The 16,364-nt window shown below is 31.9% G+C and overlaps 1 long non-coding RNA gene across 2 annotated transcripts in view; it reads right to left on the bottom strand.

Moving 5' to 3' along the window:
• Positions 1-14,542, bottom strand: part of LOC103882690 — a 90,628-nt gene extending 76,086 nt beyond the window's left edge. The window contains exon 1 of one of the 2 annotated variants that reach the window (XR_002520863.2): positions 13,560-14,542. This is a non-coding gene — a long non-coding RNA (uncharacterized LOC103882690). The remainder of the gene's footprint in view (positions 1-13,559) is intronic. The other variant, XR_002520862.2, reaches the window with a different exon arrangement.
• Between the last annotated feature and the right edge of the window lie 1,822 nt (positions 14,543-16,364).

Genomic DNA, 16,364 nt, shown 5'->3' with positions numbered 1-16,364 from the left:
AATAAAGTCCTCATCTCCATCTGAGACCTCATTAGCCTGACCATCTCTGTCCATATCACTATCAGCATTTTGGGCAAAACCATTTAACAAGTCTCTAAGATGTTAAAAACCTTTCCTCATATTCCTGTCTTCTTCTGAGCCCTCCAAACTCTTCCAACCTCTGCCCATTACCCAGTTTCAAAGCTGCTTACACATTTTCAGGTATCTTTATAGCAATGGCCCACTTCTCTGCTACTAATTTTCTGTATTAGTCCATTATCACACTGCTATAAAGACACACTTGAGATTAGGTAATTTATAAATAAAATAGGCTTAACTGACTAAGAGTTCCACGGGTTGTACAGGAAGCATGGCTGGGTGGTGGAGTGCCTGGTGGGGAGTGCTTAGGAAACAAATAACTATGGTGGAAGGCGAAAGTGAAACAAGCACATCTTCACATGGCCAGTGAGAGACAGAGAAGGCAGAGGTGCTACACACTTTTAAACAACCAGACCTTGTGAGAACTCATTCACTATTACAAGAACAGCAAGGGGGAAGTCTGCCAGTATGATTCAGTCACCTCCTATCAGGCCCCTCCTCCAACATGTGGGGATCACAATACAGCATGAGATTTGGGTGGGGACACAGAGACAAACCATTTCAAATATCGATGAAGTTTGCAATTTATCTAAACAAATATTACAGAAAAAGAGAGAAAGAGGGACATGGAAGAAATAATAATAAAAATAAATAAATAAATAAAAATTAAAAGTTTGCGGAGTGAAGGAAAAATTCCAAAGCTTCAGATTGAAAGATCTTACTGAATTTTAAACATCATGATTCATAAAAAATGGATGGCATTTTTGATACATCTTTTTCAGAAAATTTAGAAAACAAAGTTAAAAATTTTTTAGAGCAACAGTTCATCTACAAAAGATAAAACTCAGAAATTCTAACATGTTTTTCATCAGCAACACTATTTTTGGGAAAATGTTTGTGAAAACATGATATTTAACCAAAATCCATACATTCTCAGCAATTACTCAAAACATGAGAGCAAAAGAAAGATATTTTCAAATATAACCAATTCATTTTGAGACAAAAAAATGAGAGAGAAAAGAATGTATTCTGTAAAATGAAAATCATATTCAAGAAAGAGATTTATAATTCAGGAATATCAGGAAAGAAAAGTCTTAAGAAACATGGCTCTAAATAAGAACAAGAAGTCCCAGATTGGGAGAAAACCATGTTGAAGAAGAAAATAGGTGCATTGTTATTGCTGTTGCCTCTGGGCAGTATCACTGGGGATAAAGTTGACATAAAGCCTATGTAACACTTCTTTTGTATTATGTCCATGCATTTATGTTAAAATGCAACCATTCGTTGCTTATTGACACGATTGTATTCTGAGAAGTGCATTATGAGGCGATTTCATTATTGTACAAACATCATAGAGTGTACTTACAGAAAACTAGATTAATAGAATGTTTAAGAAACATTAATAGAATGTTTCTCAGACATTGCTATTACTCCTCTTAGTTTCTTCTTTGTTTCTCTCATAATAATATTTTACTTCTAGCACATGATAATCAAGCAAATAACTATAGTTATTGACTTTCTTGCAACAAGTTGTGTTCATATAATGTCTGTTGTCTTAACATCTTAAATAAGTTGACACTGAAATTACTGAAGCTATATTACATATGTAACTTCCTTGTGGTATACTTGAAAGGCAAGGTTCATACCCTCTTCTCCCACACCCATCCCAACAACTAGAATGTGGATATTATAGCAGCTGGTACAACTAACTACATTAGACTGCAAGATGCAAGCCTAACTATGACCATAGAAGAGAAGTCCAAAAAGAGTCCAAGTTGCCAAAATGATGGAGTTAGCACATTAGTCCTCTTTTCTTAGGAATAGACTATTAGTTGCTGTGCATTGCTAATGTGATGTTAAGAAACTGGATGTTAGCAATATGATAAGGGCATATGATTCTTCTGTCAACAGGAAAGAAAAAAATAGATATTTCAGGAAAATATATGTTCAAAAATCATGGTGCAAATGCAAAGCAAACAAAAATATGGACTGATATTGAAACATATGGAATGCAACAATGTGACAGGAGGATCTGTTCTTCACATTTAGAAATGATCCTAATTTACATCTAAGAACACATTTGAATAAAAAATGATTATATAATGTTATTTTCTACAGGTCCAAGTATACAAGTCATTTCTGTAATGCATAATGATTTTAAGTTATTTCTGTTTTCTTGTCTAGATGTAAAATAAAAATACAGCTTGGGGACACGATATTTTTTAACACATAAAAGTTATACAGCTTGTCAAGGTAAAAGCAAAACCAAAACAACACAACTAGAAGGATTTGAAAGTTAGAGAAACGTACTAGAGATGGAGAAAAGTTTAAGAATTAAAATGTGCTCATCTTACTTAGCCAAAATGTACTGCTGTGCAGTTAATTCAGAGAAATGGGTGTAAATATATTATACAAAAGATTAAAGCAATAAATAGTGGAATTAAGAAAAATCTTATGGATATTACTAAGAAAGAGAAATAGAGTTTATTTATAATTCATTTACAGTTCTTTTTCCATAATAGTCAATGCTCTTTTGTGGATAGTTAATTGAAACTGTCCAAAGTTAAAGTATCAACAAATGGAATATATGTACATATGCCTACACACAAAAATATATATAATATATATTATAATATTGTTATATAAAAATTTATGTATATATGTGTATCTATATGTAAAACAATATAGGTAATCTACAGATGAACCAAGAAAATAAGGAAGTTAAAACTTGTTGCCTCTGGGCAGTATCACTGGGGATAAAGGTGACATAAAGCCTATGTAACACTTCTTTTGTATTATGTCCATGCATTTATGTTAAAATAAAATGCAACCATTCATTGCTTATTGACACGATTGTATTCTGAGAAGTGCATTATGAGGCGATTTCATTATTGTACAAACATCATAGAGTGTACTTACAGAAAACTAGATAATATATATTTATATATATAATATATATATTTAAATTTATGTATGTATATTTTAAGATGAAAATGAAATGTCCAAGCACCACTGCTTAATATAAATTATTGTCCCTAATTTGATCTGCAATGCTAATAGCAAGTCCCATATATCAGGTTTCTCTATATGCTTCATTATAATCTTATGGGACTATCGTCATTCTTCAGTATCCCTAGGGGATCAGATCTAGGCCACTCTCAGATACTAAAATCTATGGATGCTTAAGTCCCTGTTATAAAATGGCATTGTACTTGCATATAACATATGTACATCCTCTCATATACTTTAAATTATTTCTAGATTACTTATAACAGCTAATACAAAGTAAATGTTAGGTAAATAGTTTTTGTACTGTATGGCTTAGGAAATGATGGCAAGAAAGATCTATTTACAAGTTCAGTACAGACACAATATTTTTCTTCTCTTTTCTTTTATTTTCTTTTTTTGAGACAGAATTTTGCTCTCGTTGCCCAGGCTGGAGTGTAATGGCACGATCTTGGCTCACCGCGACCCCTGTCTCCCAGGTTCAACTGATTCTCCTGCCTCAGCCTCCCGAGTAGCTGGGATTACAAGCACGTGCCACCACACCCAGCTAAAGTTTTTTTGTATTTTTAGTAGAGACGGTGTTTTTCCATGTTGGTCAGGCTGGTCTTGAACTCCCGGCCTCAGGTGATCCACCCACCTCAGCCTCCCAAAGTGCTGGGATTACAGGAGTGAGTCACCACGCCCAGCCAGACACATTTATTTCTGTATTTTTGATCTACATTTGGTTGAACCCATGGATATAGAAATCCTGGATACAGGGAGCCAAATGTATTCATCTTAAAGCTCAAATTATCCTAAATTTCTCTAATGGTAGCTTTTTTCAAGCTGACATCTGTGTCCTTTCAACATGCCCCATAAGTTTTTTTTAACACATTTGACTTTCTGATACAAATGGTGTTTCCAGTATCACTATGAACTTTTGCTTAGAATCAGCCATTTCTCTGAGGACTCTTTTATTTAGTTGAAAATGATATATGGAAGCTAAGATGTGGCAAGAGAAGGTGGACTCAGACTCAGTGCTATTAGACTTTTGCTGTTCTCAGACCCTCTCCTGGTACAGTAAGGACTATACGTATATGTATGAACATACAGATTTAAAACCATATGTGTGTGTGTTTATCCACAAGTCTATACAGATACCTCTAATTTGATGAAGTCTACATATAATATATAGGTGTTCTGAAATTTCACATGAACACCAGTAAAATCCTGTAATTGTTTTGTGAAAATATTTGAATTAATTTTTATTTGTTCAAGATAGAAAAAAATTATAATAAACATTGACTGAATGCACACAAATTTCAGGAGGTAACTAATTTGTTCATATGTATCACCATTTCCATAATCATAGCTTTTAAATATATTTATACAAGTATAAGATGTTATAATTTAGTTATTTTGTTATCAATTTTATCTGTATATTCTTACTCATAAAGAATCAGTAGAGTATGTAATGCTTGACTCGTTTTATAATGACTTGGTATAAAAAGCCACAAAGACAACATATACAATGATAGAAAATTCCAGCATCAATTGTTTTGTGTGCCTTCATCAATGTGAAGCTTCTCCCACTTTGCTTGCTTGTTGAAGAAAGAATGTACAACTTTATATAATGTTTGTTTAATTTTACATAGATACTGTGTTCAACAAAGGAGCTGATTATTTTTTTCTACTTTTCTGTAATTTTTAAAAAACATATCCAATGTTTTAAAACTATAATGATATTCTAGCATGATTTAAATAAAGCAATCTGAATGTAGTTTTTATTTCTTCCCTTAGGGATGATAAAAAGCAAAAAGAAGTCTTTAGTAATGACATCATTCCCAATGCTATTGTATTCATAGTTCAATATAACATTCTGTCTCATTGTGATTTTATACAACATGGCGTTTTAAAATATCAGAAATAATATTGATAATTATCTTTAATATTTTAAACATCTATTCAGAATGGTACTTTAAAAAATACAGAATGCTAATGCCAATAAAAAGCCAAATGCTAAAATAAACTTAGAACTCTGATATACCTACCCTAAACCTTAACATTTGAGGAACTGTAGTGATGCATCTCTTGTGGATTTTATGAACTTGTAACACTGATTTATATATGTGTAATATTCAAGGACGATTTAAATTTACATGTTCTTTTCAAATCTTTAGGTGCTTTTCAAAATTGTTTAAAATATTTTACTGCTGCCAGAATAAGTATTCTAAAATACTTGATTTCATGCATTTATTCACCTCTTTATTTATTCCTGCCTTCATTTACTCACATTATGCTTTTTTACTGGCTACTTCTTTGCTTCAGATACTGTGCTTTTGCTGGGTATATGAAGGTAGTGGAAGGTTATTTATCCCATAGGAATAACTCATGAAAAAATAAAAACTATAAATAGTAACTGATTTGGTGCAAAGGCCACTCATCATCGTTCATAAAGTAGCTACACCTCTCATAACAGCCCTTGATTTCTAATATTCCTACAAAGTTGGACAGTCCAGTTTTTCCAGGAAAAGGTCTTGCTGTCCTCTGTTTATCTTATTCCCATCTACCTTTTGGAGTTTGCCAATGTGTTTCTCAACCTGGTTAATCCATCTTGCTGATCTTCATCTGCAAAAATTTTACTCTTTAACAATGCCTTTTTTAAAAAATTTTATTTACTTTGGAAATATTTGGTGATCTCTCATATTTGAACTAATTTACAATAACTCATAGTTTAGCAATCAGTTATTCTCTAATGAGATGGGCATTTAGTATATGAGAACGTGTACCATCTTGCATTCGTCAGGGATTTTTAATTTTATCATTAATTGCCTTAACGGAACCTCGTAACTTGGGTTTTCAGAAAATTTATTATACTGTGTCTTTGCCCAGTATTAAGGAAGAGAATACAGACTTCAAAGAAGTTTGAATGAGGATTTGCTTGGCTGGAAGTAGAAATAAAGCATAATGAAATCTCTGTAAGTCTGCTTATTCCACTGCCTCTTCTACTTATAGAAAGCAACCTCTGCAAAGGAACAGGAACAGTCACCCTGAAATATTTACATCAATTCCAAATAGAAGCACATATTTCTATTCAAATAGAAAGCAAAATATTTTCAGGCTGTGGTTTAAATAATTCCATAGTATATTTCTCTGTAATCACAAAATTCTCAAAACTATGACTTCTTGACATCTGTAGTAAATAGAAATTAGACTAAAAAATAACAGGTAAATAGAAGAGATGGTAAGAAATTAGACGTAAAAAGAATCAGTTTTCTATTGTATTTTTGATGTTTGAGAGAACAAGGAATGCTAATTTTCATGAATGAATGCTGAACTTATCATACACACTCTGAGATAAGATATAAAGTGATCAACTTATAACTATCTTCACTATTTCAATAGAAAAGAATTGAAATATGTGAGAAAGATAAACTTTATTCAGAAAACAACATTGCAAATTGAAGTAACAAAAAATTACAGTATAATATGAACTACGTTTCTTTTTTATTCTTTTTTAAATTGATACACAATATACGACATATTTGTTGGGTACTCGTGATGTTTTGTTACATGCATATAATGTATAATGATTAAGTTGGGGTATCTGGAGTATCCATCACTTTGAGTACTTCTCATTTTATGCGTTGGGGATATTTCAAGTTATTTTTTCTAACTACTTTGAAATATGAAATATATTGTTGCTAGCTATATTCGCCCTATTATTGCCATCACACATTAGGACTTATACCTTCTGTCTAACTGTGTGTTTGAACACACGGATCAACCTCTCATCCTCCTCCACTCTCATCCCTACACACTTCTAAGCCTTAAGTGTCTATCATTCTACTTTCTACTTCCACGAGATAACCCTTTTAGCTCCCAGGGATGAGTGAGAACATGCAATATTTGTTTTGTGTGTCTTTCTTTGTCTCTCTGTATTTCACTTAATATAATGAAATGAAATTCTATTTTGAACTACATTTCTTTATATTATATGTGCTATTATAACAAATAGATTCTGGGGAAAGGGAGTTTGTGTGTGTGTGTATATGCATCTGTGCTTGTGTGTGTGTGTGTGTGTGTGTGTGAGAGAGAGAGAGAGAGAGATGGCTTTGTGTAATTTATTTTCCAAATGATATTTAACATCTCCAACCCAAATTTTAGGATAAGTTTAACTTCTGTTATTCATATGGCAATTGAAATAGAATTACCATGATGGCCTTAAAATGCGAGCATTCATTTATTTCCCATTTTCTCTTCATCCACTTGGAACTGCAGTGCAAACTGGATGTCATTTTAAAACCCATAATTGTAAAGCTAAATTTTCAACCATCTCAGTATTTGAATACATATGGAGAAAATGTAATTAAGAAATAAGAAATTTTTAAAGAGATCATGTACTCTTTAAATATCTTGGTCTAATTTTATAATTTATACTATAATACATTAATGGGGTAGATCAACTGGTGTAAATTTTCAATATATATCAACTGATGTCCTTAGACATAATTAAATATATAGAAATATACTTTTTTGCTTATCCCTATGTAGCTTTCACTATTATGGAAAATAGAGTTAAAATAACATCGGTACTTAGTATCATTCATAATATGTGTCATTTCAACTTGAATTCAATAATTTTTTATCAAGTAACCTTTAAAAGTTTTCTAATTTTATTCTGACATTTACTAAATAATTCGTAAATGTGCTAAAAGTATTTATATGTAAGCAAACTTCGATATTCCTTGGCTATGGTTTCTGAATATTTGAAAAGAACAAATATTTTCAAGGTTTATATGACTAAAGAAAATAAATGTAAAGAAAAGAAAACAGAGGTAAGGCCAATATTTTAGTTATATGTACTTATAAGAACACACTATTTTGCCCAAAAGTAAGGATTACATCTTGTTTTCTAAATCTAAAAAAGAGGAATAATTTCTTGTTGTTAAATAATTTTACTTTTATTACTCTCTATTGTGGTATTGGCAAATTTTACTTTATGACATAAAATATATGTTTCTGTTAAGGTTCTTGCAAAAACTAGTGTTTCAGTTTGCATATGCTAAAATAGCTATGTATTTGTTAACAGGTCACGCTGTCCTGTAGTCCTTACATTTGCAGAAACTCTTCCCTCTGAAACTTCATCACAGTAGGAATGGGCACTCAGACATATCTGTTGATCCCTTCTCCAACAAAAAATACAATACACAAATTATAATCTCAGAGAACTCCTATGATTCTTCAAGATTTCTCTCACGAGCCTCTTTATACATGTAGGTGGATATGGTGTCCCTTTTGCAGATGACATCATTCTACTTGTTATATATTTTCTATAGGTCATGACAATTTTCATTTTGGCTTTTCCAAAATGTTTAGCTCTCCACAACCCATTTTGGTTCTTTTGAGAATTGTTCTACATGGATATGGTTGAGAATCAGAGAACACTCCATCGATACTTTATGGTAATTTGTTCCAGAATTCTTTGGATAGAGCCTTGGTTCACTGTTATCATCTGCCCAAAAACAAATCTGTACTGATCTTTCTTAAAAGTTTATTTTCAACCCAGCATTTGTATCAGTGACTTATTTGTATAAGTGATTATTTGTATACTTGGAATCCAAGCAGGTACATATTAGCAAATAGATAATGTTTGCTGGCATTTAGAGGCAGGTCAATAACAACAGAAAGAAAATGAGAAATAATCAGATTTCAGATACAGAACTAGAGCTCTGACAACATCATGTGAGTCTCTGGAAAAGGCTGACTGAAGCCAGACATACTCATGTACCATCCAGTTACATAAGCTAATAACTCTTTCTCATAGATACTTGAGATCATTATAATTTGGAATAAAAAAGCATCTCCAGTATTTTACTTTGAAGTTTACTCCAATTATCTTTCCATATAATTATTTCATAAAACATTATTGGCTTTGTATTAGAGTTCTCCAGAGAAACAGAACCTATCGATAGATAGATAAAGATAGGTAGATAGATAGATAGATAGATACATACATACATACATACATACATACATAGATGCATATATACACAGATTTATTATAAGCTATTGGATTCACAGCTATGGAGGCAAAAAAAGTTGCGTGATATGCTCTCTGTAAGCTGGAAACCCAAGAAGGCTACCAGTGGTGTAGTTCAAAGGCTTGAGAACTGGAATGCCCAGGGTTACAGATTTCACTACAAGGCTGAAGGCTGAAAACCAGAAGCGCCAAGGGCAAGGAAAGATTAATATTTCAGTTCAAATAGAGAGAGAGAGAGAGAGAGAGAGATTGCAAATCCAACATTCCTCTGCATTTTTGTTCTATTAATGCCCTCAACAGATTATATGTTGCCCATTCACACTAGGGAGGGTTAGCTGCCTTATCAGTTCACCAATTTAAATGCTAGTCAACAAATACTCTCACCAGCACACCTGGAAATAACGTATAAGCAGATATCTGGGCATCCTATGCCTCAGTCAAGTTAACACATACTATTGACAATCACAGGACTCTACTGTGATTAATGCAATAATTGTGCCATATTAGGAACTTATTATGTGTTCAAAGGAAAAAGTAAACTGATTATTCTAAGAACCATTTTAATTAAGATGTAGGGTTTCTTTATAAATTTCAAAAGTGGAATGTAATAAAAACAGATAAGTATAATTAATAAACATAGCTTTTAAAATTGACCACATAAAGTTTGTTTTTAATATTAAAGATGAATATAACACTGTACATAACTATTTGCTTATAAATTCAAATATATGCATATATAAATTATAGCGAATTTTAATGTGACAAATTTGGGTGAAGAAGAGATAGAAAAATTAAACAAAGAACCATTGAAGCCATTCAAATACAATAAAAAAAAAAAAAACCAAGGCCAACAATTTTATAAAATAAGTTTTATAAAAGAATTTTAAACCATCTGAGAACAAATGATCCCCAAATTAAATAAACTATTTGAAGGAGTAAATGGACCAATAAACAACAAAAACGTAAAGCTATTAATTAAATCCATAACCTTAATGCCTAAGAGCATCACAGTATATAAAATGTAAACTATAAACTAATCTTACAAGTATTAAATTAGCAATGTTAAATATAACTTTAAAGCATAGTTTTTTTGTAGTAATTTGAAAAATTATGACCAAGAAGAGTTAGTCCCAGGAATGTAAGAATAGCTCAATATTAGAACATCAATTAGTATAAAATGTCATTTTAAATGAATAGAGAGAAATGACCAAAGCATGAAAATAGTAAGAAAAAAAAAATGTTCTACTAAGCCACAATTATGATAAAAATAAACTATCACAAAATTGGAATAAATGTGTCTGGACAGATTACAAAAGTATAAACCATAAAGGAAAAGAACCTAAGACTACTCTCCCTGCTTATAGGGCCCCTACAAGTAGCAAATATAGTAGCAAAATTGGTTCATATTTGCTACTGTCAATATGGCTGCTAATAGTTATTGTCTTTATTTACTTTTTCCTTTGAACATAAAATAAGTTCCTAATATAGGACCGGTATTGCATTAATCACAGTAAAGATCTGTGATGGTTAATTTTATGTGTCAACTTGACTGGGACCCAGGATACCCAGATATTTGATTAAGTGGCTTGATTATATTGCAATGAAAATATTTAGAAAAACAAAAAGGAAAAGAAAACAAATATAAATGAATACATCACAGACTGGGAGAAATTATTGTCAATTTCCAATTAGAAAATATACACAGAATAATACACTTCAAACCAGTAGCAATAAAATAAATAGGCCAATAGAAAGATGGACAAATGAACTGGACAATTTAGAGAAGAGTTAATGCAAATGATAAAATAAAGTATATGTAATACTGAGCCTCAGAAAGTGCAAGGACTTTTGAAGGGAAAAAAAAAATCATTTCAATCTCTTCAAAGCTACAAAATGTTAAGCCATAAACAATATCAAGCGTAATTAAAGACACGCAACAATGAGAATCTACATGCCCTTCTAGAAAGCGGAGTTCTATACAATTGCATTGGAGTTATAGATCTATCGTATTTAATTTCTTTAAAAATTTGATGTGAATTTCTCATAAGATTGAGATTTGGTAAAGCTGGTAAGTGGAAATATGATTGTTTCCAATTTTTTACAATAAATAAAACATTGCAAAATAAATAAAAAGGAAAACTGATTTCAGAGTAAGACTGGCATTAATATCCATAGGGCCATTTTAGGAGATGAGGTCATTGTAGGAGTCTCTAGATAGCTACCTTTCCAGAAGTCAGTCAAGCACTGAATTTCAAGCGGTGAAAAGAGAGGGATCACATTCAAAGAATGGAGAGGTGGCTAAATTAAAGACTCAGGAACATAACCTGGGACTACTGTTCCTGGTTACAGGGCCCCAGGTTGTTCCATCTGCTACTGGTGATAAGGCTGCTGGCAGTCCTGTGCTGCGTAATGGCATTTCAGTCAATGGTGGACCACATATCTGGCAATGGTCCTGTGAAATTGTAATACCATATTTGTAATGTACCTATTTGAAGTTGAGATATGTTCAGATACACACATACTCGCCATCATGTTAAGATTGCTCCCAGTATTCAAGACAGTAACATGCTGTGCGAGTCAGTGACCTAGGATTAATAAACTATACCATAAACCCTAGGTGTGTAGGAGGCTACGTTATCTAGGTTTATATAAGTACATTCTATGATGTTCGCACTCAACAATGAAATCACCTAAGAAAGCATTTTCAGAATTTATTCTTATCTATGAGTGGCATATGACTAATTATACCCAGGCTTGGATATAATGGTTCAAGAGTAAGGAAGGATGATGTCTATAAGTCAACTCTTCTTAGACTTCACAGGTCAGCACTACAGTTAGAAATTTAGAGAAACAAAAGATACTGTGCTGATTCATGGAAAAAATAATAATTGAGTTCATATAAAAGCTAATTACAATTAAAATATTTATATTGCTGACAATTACTTTGATAAATGGAAATTAATACTTTAAGTTGTATATGTTTAAAGTGCTAGTATTTTAATCCAAGTATTATGAACCGTAAAGAGAAATAAAAATTGTATAATTTTGTGGGGTTTTTTTTGAGATGGAGTTTCACTCTCGTGACCCAGGCTGGAGTGCAATGGCGTGATCTGCACTCACTGCAACCTCCGCCTCCCGGGTTCAAGCGATTCTCCTGTCTCAGCCTCCCGAGTAAGTGCGATTACAGGTATGTGTCACCACGCCCGGATAAAAATTTTGTATTTTTATTAGAGACGGGGTTTCTCCATGTTGGTCAGGCTGATCTCAAACTCCTGACCTCAGATGATCTGCCCGTCTCAGCCTCCCAAAGTGCTTGGATTACAGGCGGGAGCCACTGCGCCCAGCCAAAAATGGTACAATTTTTAAATATGTATCTGTGTATGCCAATGAACAGCTGTAAACCATATTTTTATTTAGGTCATGCATCTCATATTTTCCATAAAAATATATTATATCATAATGCTTCCAAATAAAATAGCTTCAGATTGCCCCATCTTCTATAGACATTCAGTTTTTTTTCTACCTCTGAAGAAATAGCAAGGAGTATTTTATTCTTTGATTTGTGAGTCAAAGAATTATAAATTAATTCGAAACCGACTTTGCCTGAAATGCCTTTGAAATAATGTTATTAAAATCATATGACATATAATATAGATGAATTGAACAGATCAGATATAATACTGTTTTATATTTCTAAAATTCCAGTATATATATGAGCCAAGTTCAATGTGGTAAAACTTTAAAAAATCACCTACAGCAATAAGTCTAATAGATTTTAGATTTTACAGGATTATTTTTTAATATAATATAATTTCTAAAACTGGAAGCTTTCCACTGAAATCCATTCGCCTGTCTTATTCTAATGTAATGTTCATTTCTGTGATACTTTGAACTTCTGCATAGCACTCATTTCACTGGATGATTTAGCTTATTCTTTTCATAAACTGTGTTCTTGACATGCCTTTGATTAATTCAACTAACACATGGTCAGGCGTATAAGTTAATGACGTGTGTGTGTGTGTGTGTACATATGCATTTATGTGCACTCACCGATATGTTAAAATATCTAAAATAAGCGTTATGAGAAATTGTATGTCTCACTATACATACACGTATTTCATAGTATAAATATGTAACTATTTTGTATTGTATTCAGGCAAGGGGACCCTTTCATGAGTTGAATTGTGTCCTCTCAAAGAAAGGCATATTAGAGTCCTAGTCTCCAGAATGTAACCTACTGGAGACAGGATATTTATAAAGGGAATCAAGTGAAAAAAGGTCATTAATTTGGACCCCAAACCAATATGACTAGTATCCTTATAAATAGGGGCAATTTAGACACAGACACCCATCATAGAGGAAAAACTATGTGAACAGAGGCCAGGAACACAACCACCTACAAGCCAAGGGCCCTGGAACAGACCTTCCTTCATAGCCACCAGAAGCAACCAACCTTGCTGACACCTTGATTTCAGACTTCTAGCCTCCGGAGCTGTAAGACATCACATTTCAGTTCTCAAAGCCACTCTCTTCGTGGTACTTTTTATGGCAGCCCTAGCAAATGAATACAGAAACTTACAAAAACAAAACAAAATATTATTTGTTCCTGTTCTTTATATCTAGAGCCTCTAAGATTTTCATACACATGGAAAATGGAATAGCTATTTTTTCATAATCATAGCATGTATATAAAATCATTGTATTTACATTATTTTATTGCCGAGCAAGAAGTTGAGAAATTAGACACATAAAACACATTAATTAAATGTAAATATGGCACTAGAGTAGTTCATTTTGGGGCAAAATTATTCCCTAAGAACATTATTTGTAATCCACAGAAGAATGGGATCTCCTCAATATTTTCTCCCTGTAATATGTACTCATATAATATCTGTTATTCATTACATCACTATGAAAATACAGTCTAGATGTATATGGGCAATCTCAAATTTAGTCCATGGTGAGAATTTAAGAACTGACCAGTTTTTCTTCTTTGATATATTCTTACAAATCTTTCCAGAATTATTGCCTTTATAATCAAAGAAAAAACTTTAAAAATTATTTTCATACATCAAATGTGGTTATTAATAGTTACATATATTTATGTGATGTGTACAACTACAGTCTTGACTCTATAATGAACCATGTCTTTATATTTCTATTACATTTTACTGAATAGTAAAATCCAGTATGGTGTGGGAATAGGAGCAGACTTCTTAGCCTCTCAATATTTAAAATATAATTGTGACCCTTCATTGTTATTTCAAAACTTCAACAAAATACTGTAGATGGAAGAAATCTTAACCAAGTTGTACTTGTTCCACCATGATGATGAGAATGCTTAAAACTCTTTAAAAAGTGAACACTAAAGGTTTGCACAGGGTTGTTTGGCTGCTTCTTGATTGTGGGCACATTAAATTTGACATGGTTGTAGTAATAACATAGCACTGCAGTTTATTGAGTATATTAAAAAATAAACATTTCTCAAAATGTAATTGCACAAAAGTGAAATCAGGTCTTATAGAGACCTGCCTTTCAAGAATTGTCATAATATTTTGTCATAAATGTCATCATTGAATATATAACTATCTATCTTCGCAGACTTTAAGAATATTTAGAGCATGGGTCCAAGAATTTTTACATATTCTAATTACATTCAAAATTAAAATGTACCTATATTATCTAAAATTTCTTCAAAAATAAGAGAAAATAAAAAAGCTTCTCATTTAACCTTTATGGAGAAATTTTATTTCACATGAGTATTCCTGTCCTTGACCTTAGAGATAACAGCCCTTTTCAGCCTATTTATTTATTTTCAGCATTTGCAATATTTTTATGATAATAGCCCTTGTGGAATAAAATCTCAAGCTACTATTGAATAATATATTATTCTTTAATAGTTATTGAATATTCCATTGGAATAGCTGATAACACACTGAGAAAAGAATTAGAGAGTAAGTATGTGTTTATAGTTTTAAATGATAATTCTAGCACGTAAAAATGGAAAGAACTGTAAAAGTTATTATTTGCAAACAAAAAGCTGGGTTATCAGTAAAAAATTAATCAATTTGAAGCCAGATACTTTTTATATATTGCCTTAGATTTTATGTTGAAATACATTTCCATTTGAATATATAGCAAATTCTCATTTATCCTTAATGGAGAGAGAGTAGTTTTTTGTTTTTAAATCAAAGATACTGATTATTTTAGGCTTACTTTCAGAGGAGGATACACTAACAAACAAAGTTAGTTTCAGTGTTTCTTACTTGGTCAGGCTTCTAGGAGTTACAGAATATTCTAGATGAGAAGGGAAGTAGGTTGCAGCCAGAAGGCATTTCTATGCTAGCATTTCTGCCAAATTGTAATCATTTGATGTGGTGTGCATTTATTTTAAATAAATATTTTATTTACTAAAAGTTTAATTTTATAATTTTATATCTTTATTCCTTAAATAAATCATCCCCAAAGTATGTAAGTTTCATGCTCCACTAACTGGATCTACACTGGGTACCTGGTATTCACATTAAAAAAAAATAATTTGATTGAAAAATATTTTAATACTTAACTACTCTAGTAAACAGATTTGAATTATATATAATTACTTTTTAGTATTGTAAAACTTTCCATACCATTTGGTTACCGTTGTGAATATCACTATCATAGTAACATACTGAAAATTTTTAAAAAGGTGAAAACATTTTGGTGATCTGTGATAAATTCATAGTTAAGAACTTGAAAACACATATACACATACACACACAATAACAATTTAATTAAGCTTTTCATATACTGGTATGAAATAAAATTATGAAATTATTTTAATTCTAACATTATAATGAAAGGGAATTTGCATGTGGTGGGACAGGCAACAATAGGTCAACATGCAGTAATCAAAGTGAGGAGCTCAACTTAAACAAAATTGTGCTGTAATTTGTCATTGGAAGTGACATAATTACATTTACTAATGAGCATTACAAACCTAAAAGAAAAATGAACAACTGGAAAAGAAGTCTTTTATCCAGTTTTGCAGATTCTGTAAGTAAGAAAGTATCAATTGCACAGGTAAGCACTTGCTGTGGTACACCTAACATACATTTATCTGGAAGCACTTCAGCCAATTATTTCATTTTTGGTCATGACGGCCCCAGTGCTGAATATAAACAGGTAAGCCGAACAGTTGGTTAATTGTTTGGTAATTAAATATTCACAAATATTTGTATGTGTGTATATATGTGTACCTATGTGCACATATGCGGTT

Source organism: Papio anubis, chromosome 4 (assembly GCF_008728515.1).
Source record: "Papio anubis isolate 15944 chromosome 4, Panubis1.0, whole genome shotgun sequence".
Classification (NCBI taxonomy): Eukaryota; Metazoa; Chordata; class Mammalia; order Primates; family Cercopithecidae; genus Papio; species Papio anubis.
The sequence above is the reverse complement of the archived record's forward strand: the minus strand, read 5'-3'. Positions and strand labels throughout refer to the sequence as shown.